We start from the raw sequence: 7,627 nt of genomic DNA, 5'->3' as shown, positions 1-7,627 counted from the left end.
CATTCAAATTCTTTGGACTGGAAGTCTCTCTCCTCGTGAGAGCTTTTCTCTCTCCCAGTGAGAGTTTGTTACGGCAGTTATCTTGCCGATTGTGACTAGTGTGCTCCGCCGCCCACTGCGACGGAGGAAGAAAGAGTGCTTTGGGTTTCTGTACACCGCAGTAACTCAAAGAGGCGAGGATTTACAATGGAAGAAGTTTCAAAAGAAGGAGGAAACAGCCAGAGAGGAGGGCTGGAGATGAATCTGGTGTGGAAGAAAAAGGAGCAGAAGAAATTTTATGGTGGAGCTCTGGCTGGTAAGCTAATTACAGAAAAGAATATGAATAAACAGACGGTGATTCAGATGATTAGAAAGGGCTGGAATCTGATAAGGAATGAAGATCTAGAGATTTCTGAAGTAGACCGCAATGCCTTCATTTTCGAATTTCGAAAAAAGGAGGAACGTGATCGCATTCTACGCGGTCGCCCTTGGTCGATACAAGGTACCTTACTGAATATACAACCATGGAAGGATTCTATGACATTTAATGAAATTGATTTTAGTAAATGTCCTTTTTGGATTCAATTTCATGATTTGCCATTGGAAGTAATTGATGTTGAGAATGCTGAGATTATTGGATCGATGATCGGTGAAGTAAAATTAATAGAAAATCCAAGAAAGAAGGACCTGCTGGTTAGAAGTTTTCTACGAGTCAGAGTGATAGTAGATATTCTGAAGCTGCTTATTTCTGGTATGTGGATGCCAAGACCAGACAAGGATCCGATTTGGATCAAAGCAAAATATGAGCGTCTACAGAATTTTTGCTTTGTCTGTGGTAGGATTGGACATGATATGAGAATGTGTCCTACTAGAGACTCAGAAGTAGAAAATGTAGAAAGAAAATTTGGCGGATGGCTAAGCACACCGGGAATTAAAACCTTGGAGGAAGGATTGATCAATTGTACTGGAGAATGGGAAGAATACAAGGTCTCTAAACAGGAAAAAAACAAGGCTGTCGAAAGAACAAAACTGTTACAAGATAGTGGAGGAAATAGTGAGGAAAACAATAAAAATGACAATGGTGTAATATCATCAAGTAATAAGTTACCGAAAGTTGCCTCAGACAGTTCTGTTGAAGGCAAGGAAAGTTTGATAGACCAGAATGTAAGCAGAAAGGGAGAGGGGATACAAGGTGGAGCAACGGTGGGAAGAGACTCAAAGTATGAGACAGAAGTCAGCAAAGAGGCTTTATATGAAAATTTAAATGAAAAGAAGAGAATGAATAGTACAAAGGAAGAAAAAGTTGATTTATCAAAGGCAATAGTGGTTTATGGTTCTAGCTCACCTATGTCAGAAGTGACTACTGGGCTGAAAAAGGTAAAACTAAAAAGATCTTTTGTAGAAACTACTGAGAACCAGATGGTTAAGAGGAGGAAGTTATACTTTGATGAGTTAACTGTGACAGATGAAAAGCAAAGGGTGGAGAATAAGGGAAGTGAAGTGAGAAGGAGTGTTAGAGCTATTCGGAAGATGATAAGAAGGGGTGGCAGGGAGAATGCGAAGTCAAGACTGCAAGGAAGGGCAGGAGTAAAGGAGAAAGCTGATTATTCTGAAGATTGGATTCAGAATACTGATAATGTGTATGAAATGTATACTGAAGGTCTTGGTGGCTGGCCTCAAACAGCCACCAAGGAGCCATGAAGCTACTCTCCTGGAACTGTCAGGGTCTTGGGAGGGCCTTGACAGTGAAAAAGCTGAGGGAGGAAAGTTTGAAGTTACAACCCTCAGTGATATTCCTTATGGAAACAAGAAGAAGTGGTGAAAGGTTAAAAAGAATAAAAAGACAGTGTGGTATGGAGGAAGAATTTTATGTTGAGCCAAGGGGAACGGGGGGTGGATTGGCTTTGTGGTGGTCAAAGGAAGTGGAGTTAAACATCTGGTTTAGCTCAGAGAACCTCATTCACGTATCTGCAAGGTCAGAAGTGATTAAAGTTCCAGAGTATATAACTTTTGTTTATGGTGCACCAACAGATGAAAGAAAAATGTTGATATGGAACAAGATGAGGAACTTTGCAGTGGACATAAGCAATAGTTGGCTCTGCTTGGGAGACTTTAATGATGTCAAAGCAGCGACTGAAAAGCTGGGAAAATTGCCTGTTAATGTCAGGAGAGTTCTGAATTTCCAGTGTATGTTGGCAGATTGTGAGCTGCTAGATTTGGGGTACCAAGGCTCTAAATTCACATGGAATAACAGGAGACTTGGAGATGAACATGCAAAGGAGAGGCTAGACAGAGCAGTAGCAAATTGTGAATTTAGAGGAAAATTCCAAAATGCCTTGGTTACCATTGTGGACCCTATTGGATCTGATCATCATCTTCTTTTTGTGGATTGTGATTATAAATCTAGTGTAGTCCCTAAGACTTTCAAATTTGAGGCGATATGGGCAGAACATGAAAATTTTCTTGAGGTGGTTAGAAAAGGATGGGAATGGAAGCAAAGAAAGGAAGACACTAAGGTGGAAGAATTAGTGTATAGATTGGAAAAACTCAACCCGGTGCTTAGTAAATGGGGGAGGGACGTCTTTCCTAATGCTAGGAAAACTGTGAAAATCTTAACTGAGAAGCTGGAGGCTTGCCAGAGGGGTTTCTTGATTGAAGCTGGTAGGGCAGAAGCTGAAGAAATCATCAAGATGATTGAACATGCCTGGGATAGGGAGGAGAAATTCTGGTGGCAGCGCTCTCAAGTCAATTGGTTGCAATCAGGGGACAGAAACACAAAATTTTTCCACACTAGTACTCTACAGAGAAGAGCCAGAAATAAAGTGGTGAGATTAAAAAAAGGAGACGGAGAATGGATTGAAAAAGAGGATGAGATTAACACGGCCTTTTCTCAGTTTTACTCTGAGTTGTTTGCTTCAGAAGATACTAGGGACATGGAGGAAGCTCTTCAATTTGTGCAAAAGATTGTGACTGATGATGAAAATGCAATGTTGACAAGACAAGTTACAGTGGAAGAAATCAAGGGGGCAGTCTTTCAGCTGAATGGCTCTAAGGCACCTGGACCAGATGGATACTCAGGGTTATTTTTTCATGCAGCTTGGGGCGAAGTGAATCAAGAAGTAATAAAGATGGTGCAGGATTTCTTTGTAAATAATGCTAGTCTGGAGCCTATAAATAAAACCAATGTGGTTCTAATACCAAAAGTTGATAATGCTGATAATGTAGACCAGTTTAGACCAATTGGACTATGTAACTTTGCTTACAAAATAATTTCAAAAATTCTGTCCAATAGATTGAAGATAGTTTTGATGAAAACTACAACAGTGAATCAGAGAGCTTTTGTTGCTGGCCGTTTGATACAAGATAATCTTATAATTGCTCATGAAGCTTTTCATTATTTGAAGAATAAGAAGAAGGGAAAGAAGATTGAGATGGCAGTAAAGATTGATATGAAGAAAGCCTATGACAGGTTAGAGTGGTGCTTTATTGAAGAAGTAATGAGAAAAATGGGGTTTGGAGAAAAGTGGATTGGATGGATAATGCAGTGTGTGACCTCTGCTAGCCTAAACTTGGTAGTCTCGGGGAAGAAGGTGGCAGGTATTAGAATGGGAAGGGGAATTAGACAAGGTGACCCCTTATCACCTTATCTGTTTATAATTGCAGCGGATGTTTTGTCTTTAATGATTCAGAGACATGTGGAGAGTGGAAGGTTGAAGGGGATCAAGTTAGCTAGTAGATGTCCAGTACTTTCACACTGTTTCTTTGCTGATGATGCTCTCTTATTCATAAATGCAAAGAGGCAGAACTGCAGAGTGCTGAAAAAGATTCTAGACGGCTATTGTAAAGCATCTGGTCAGGCAATTAATTTGGAAAAATCCTGTATCTTCTTCTCAAAAAATATTTGTGATGCAGTAAAACTAGATGTGTATGAGGAGTTGGGGATTGGTGATCGAGTGGACCCAGGCAAGTACCTCAGACTCCCTATGATTTGGGGTAAATCGAAGGTGGAAGCTCTATCTTTTGTGAAATGCAAAATGGGGAAGAAGTTACAAGGCTGGAAACAAAAGCTCTTGAGTTTTGCAGGAAGAGAAGTACTCATAAAGGCTGTAGCCAATGCTATTCCAATCTACCCTATGTCCTGCTTCATGTTTCCAAAAAAGACTTGCAGTGAATTGGATAGTATGATCTCTAATTTTTGGTGCGGTCAGAGGGGACAAGAGGGTAGAATTCATTGGAAAGCTTGGAAGGTTATGAGTAAAATGAAGAGTGAGGGAGGTATGGGATTCAGAAGTTTGGAAGCTTTTAACAAGGCTTTATTGGCCAAGACTGCTGGGCGACTTATTCAAAATCCTAATGATCTCTGGTGCAGGATTCTGAAGGGGCTCTATTTTGCTAAGACTGATTTTTTACAAGCAAAAAAAGAAAGCAAAGCGTCCTGGGGATGGACGAGTATTTTAGAAGGAAGCGAGCTGTTGAGTAAGGATCTCGGTTGGAAGTTGGGAAATGGTGAATGTATTAAAGTGTTCACTGATAGCTAGCTACATGAATCAATGGAGGGAAAGTTGAAAAGTAGAATTTTATCTGAAGAAATGAAGAATATATGTGTAAGGGATTTGATTAAGGATGGGGAGTGGTGTTTTGATGGTTTTGGGGACTGTTTTATAGCTGAGGATAGAAATGAAATCAGTAGAAATAGAATACCAGTAATTGGGACTACTGATAAGATTATTTGGAAAAATAGTAGAGATGGTACTTATGCTGTGAAATGGGGTTATAGGGTGGCGTTAAAGCAAGATGAGGCTAAAAAGAGCTCTAATCCAAGTGGCTCTTATACACCGTCAAAAGTTTGTGGAATGGAATTTAGCAATTAGGATGCCTCCTAAGGTTCGACACTTTCTTTGGAGGGTAGTGAATGGAGCTCTAGCAACAAAGGACTCCCTCTTCAAGAAGAAGTGTGCCTTGGACCCAAAGTGTGAGATTTGTAAAGCAAATGTGGAAACTGTTGAACATGCTCTCTTCCTTTGTCCTTAGGCAGTGCAATGTTGGTTTGGTTCGCCTTTGACTTTGAAATTTGAAGCTTTGGGGGATTTCAGAACTGATAGATGGTTAGAAGATTGGTTTAAAAGCGGGAAGAAAGATCAGGACTATGTGAAAGCCATATTTAGTAGCATCTGTTGGGGAATATGGAAAGCTAGATGCAAATATATGTTTGAACATGTTGATGTTGATGCCCTTTCATGTGTTACAGGAGCGTTGAGGTTGGTTAGAGATCAATGGGATGCAGTAGGAAATAAGAAAGGTCCTTTAGTTGTAGATCAGTGCTTGGACCGTCAACTGAGATGGAGCAAACCTGTGATGGGTACAGTTAAAGTAAATATAGATGCTGCCTACTGTGCAAGAACAAGGAAGGCTGCTATTGGCATGATTGGCAGGGATTGGGCAGGAAGGTTTTTGGGTGGAGTGGGAAAGATGGTGGATGCCAATTCTGCTTTTATGGCTGAAAGTCTAGGTTTACTTGAAGCTCTGGAAAATAGAGACCTGTGGTGGGGAGGGAGACTGATGGTTGAAATGGACTGTCAAGAACTTTTCTACAAAGTGAAAAGGGAGGAGTTAAAAGGCTGTGAGTGGTTTTGTGAGGATGTGGTGATGAAGTGTATCAGTTTGTTGAAATCTTCACAGTATAAGGATGTCGAGGTTACTCTGGTAGCTAGGAATGGGAATTGTGCTGCTGAGGCTGGCAGCTCAAACTATGGGAGGATTGGTACCGCAAGGATGGTTGTCTAAACCACCAACCTCTCTGATCGAGTTGCTGAGAAAGGATTTGGATTCTTTGGAGCCCGTGAAGGAGATTAGATCAGGTATTGGTTAAGAGTCTGTTCTTAATTTGTTTAGTCTGTTGTTTGCTTGTTTTCTGTGAGTTTTTTGGTGTGGTAGGTTGTATCTTAGGTTTCTTTGAGTGTTTTTTTGGCTTCGGCTATTGGTGTTTGTATCCTTGTTTTGACTATTAATAAAATTGACTGTTTTGACCCCCAAAAAAAATGTTACAATGGGCAAATTTGCCCCTTCGCCCTATATAGTATTGTGTTGTTTACATTGTTATTTCCTATATTTTGAAAATTCAAAGGCAAGAGCAAGTTGTCTTGATTTTTGGTCCAAATGTTTGCCACACAAGTTATTATCTTTTAATTGACAAAAAATATCACTGTCCCACTTCTATGTATTCCCGTTGACTACCTTGGAGACTTTAAATAGTTACTTTATATTCTTGTATTGTTTACACTAGTTACTTTATCTTCTAGATGAAATTTGTATATCATATTACCAAGATACTAAAAACCCCGCCCGCCTCTAAATTGGTCAAGGCAGTAGATTAAAAATTAGTGGGTCAGACCGGAGTGAAACTAAGGTCAAACTAATGAGGAATAAAAAAATTAAAAGCTAAATTAAATTCTCATCATACCATCTAAAAGACTAAATATCAATTTAGTATCTTGAATCTCTAACAAAATAATCATATACTTATATTTTCCTTTCAATTTTCTTGAAAAATTGACATTATAGTATCATAATATTAAAATCACTAAATATTCATTCTAGCAAAATATCAAAATAGATTTATGGTAACAAAATATTTCTATCTTCAACCCTTTAGTCACTAAACTAATAATTTTTTCGCATTAAAAGAACTTTTTTTAAAAAAAAGATATAACCAGGTTAACCCATCAAACTTGTTGGGTTAACATGGTTACATCGAGTCACCCCCTCGGGTTGACTCCATTGCCGATTTTTGCCATTGATCAGGTGACCAGTTGGTTGGTTTCTGGTCTAGTTCGATTTTTAATACTATGCATATTACACACTTGGATTATATGTTTTTAGTTTTAAAATTTATTGCAAAATTGCATTATCATCTTTTTATTACAACTCACATTTCTGTTATACTTTCCATCAAGGGTTCAAACCTACGACCTTACACTTAAAAACTAAAAACATTAAGTGATTTTACAAAAAAACAGAAAAAAAAAAGAGGAATGTGTCTCGGGTCAACAAAGTTATAAGTGTTTGGATTAGCTTTTTTAAAATAATTTTATAAAGTCCAAAATAAATATGCAAGATAAATTGTCTCGACTTGTATAAAAATATTTTTTTGATTACTTATATGGGTTGCCAAATGGAAGACCTAGGCAACAAATATATTAGCTTTTTCTATCGAATGCATAAGATAATTATTTGAATGAATGTGACTGTTTGAGACACCACATTTAATGTTCGAAAGTGAGTCAAATATGATTGTTTTCTATAGCAGAATGCCTATGCTTAGTACAAAAAACAAAAAAGAATAAAAGAATTAAAAATGATAAAAAATGAAATTTGTGTTATACGATAATATTCGGGATTTTTTTTTTTTTTGCCTGAGATAAGATTCGGGATTGTTATCAGAGAAAAAAACACGGTTGAAATATCACATCATCCAAAGAATATTTAAAAGAACAAAGTTCAACGAAGCAAGTAGTGAAGACTGGAGAAAGTGAACCCCCCCCCCCCCAAAAAAATTGTCGTTTGCCGTGCCTTTTCCTATCTGAAGCTTCGCTGCATTTCACTTCCATGGCTTCTACGGTTCGTGGAAGGATTTAGTTTTTAATTGCAT

This window comes from Neltuma alba, unplaced genomic scaffold (assembly GCF_004799145.2).
Source record: "Neltuma alba isolate B1F8T4 unplaced genomic scaffold, ASM479914v2 tig00011186_pilon, whole genome shotgun sequence".
Lineage (NCBI taxonomy): Eukaryota > Viridiplantae > Streptophyta > Magnoliopsida > Fabales > Fabaceae > Neltuma > Neltuma alba.
This window is presented reverse-complemented; position numbering follows the sequence as displayed.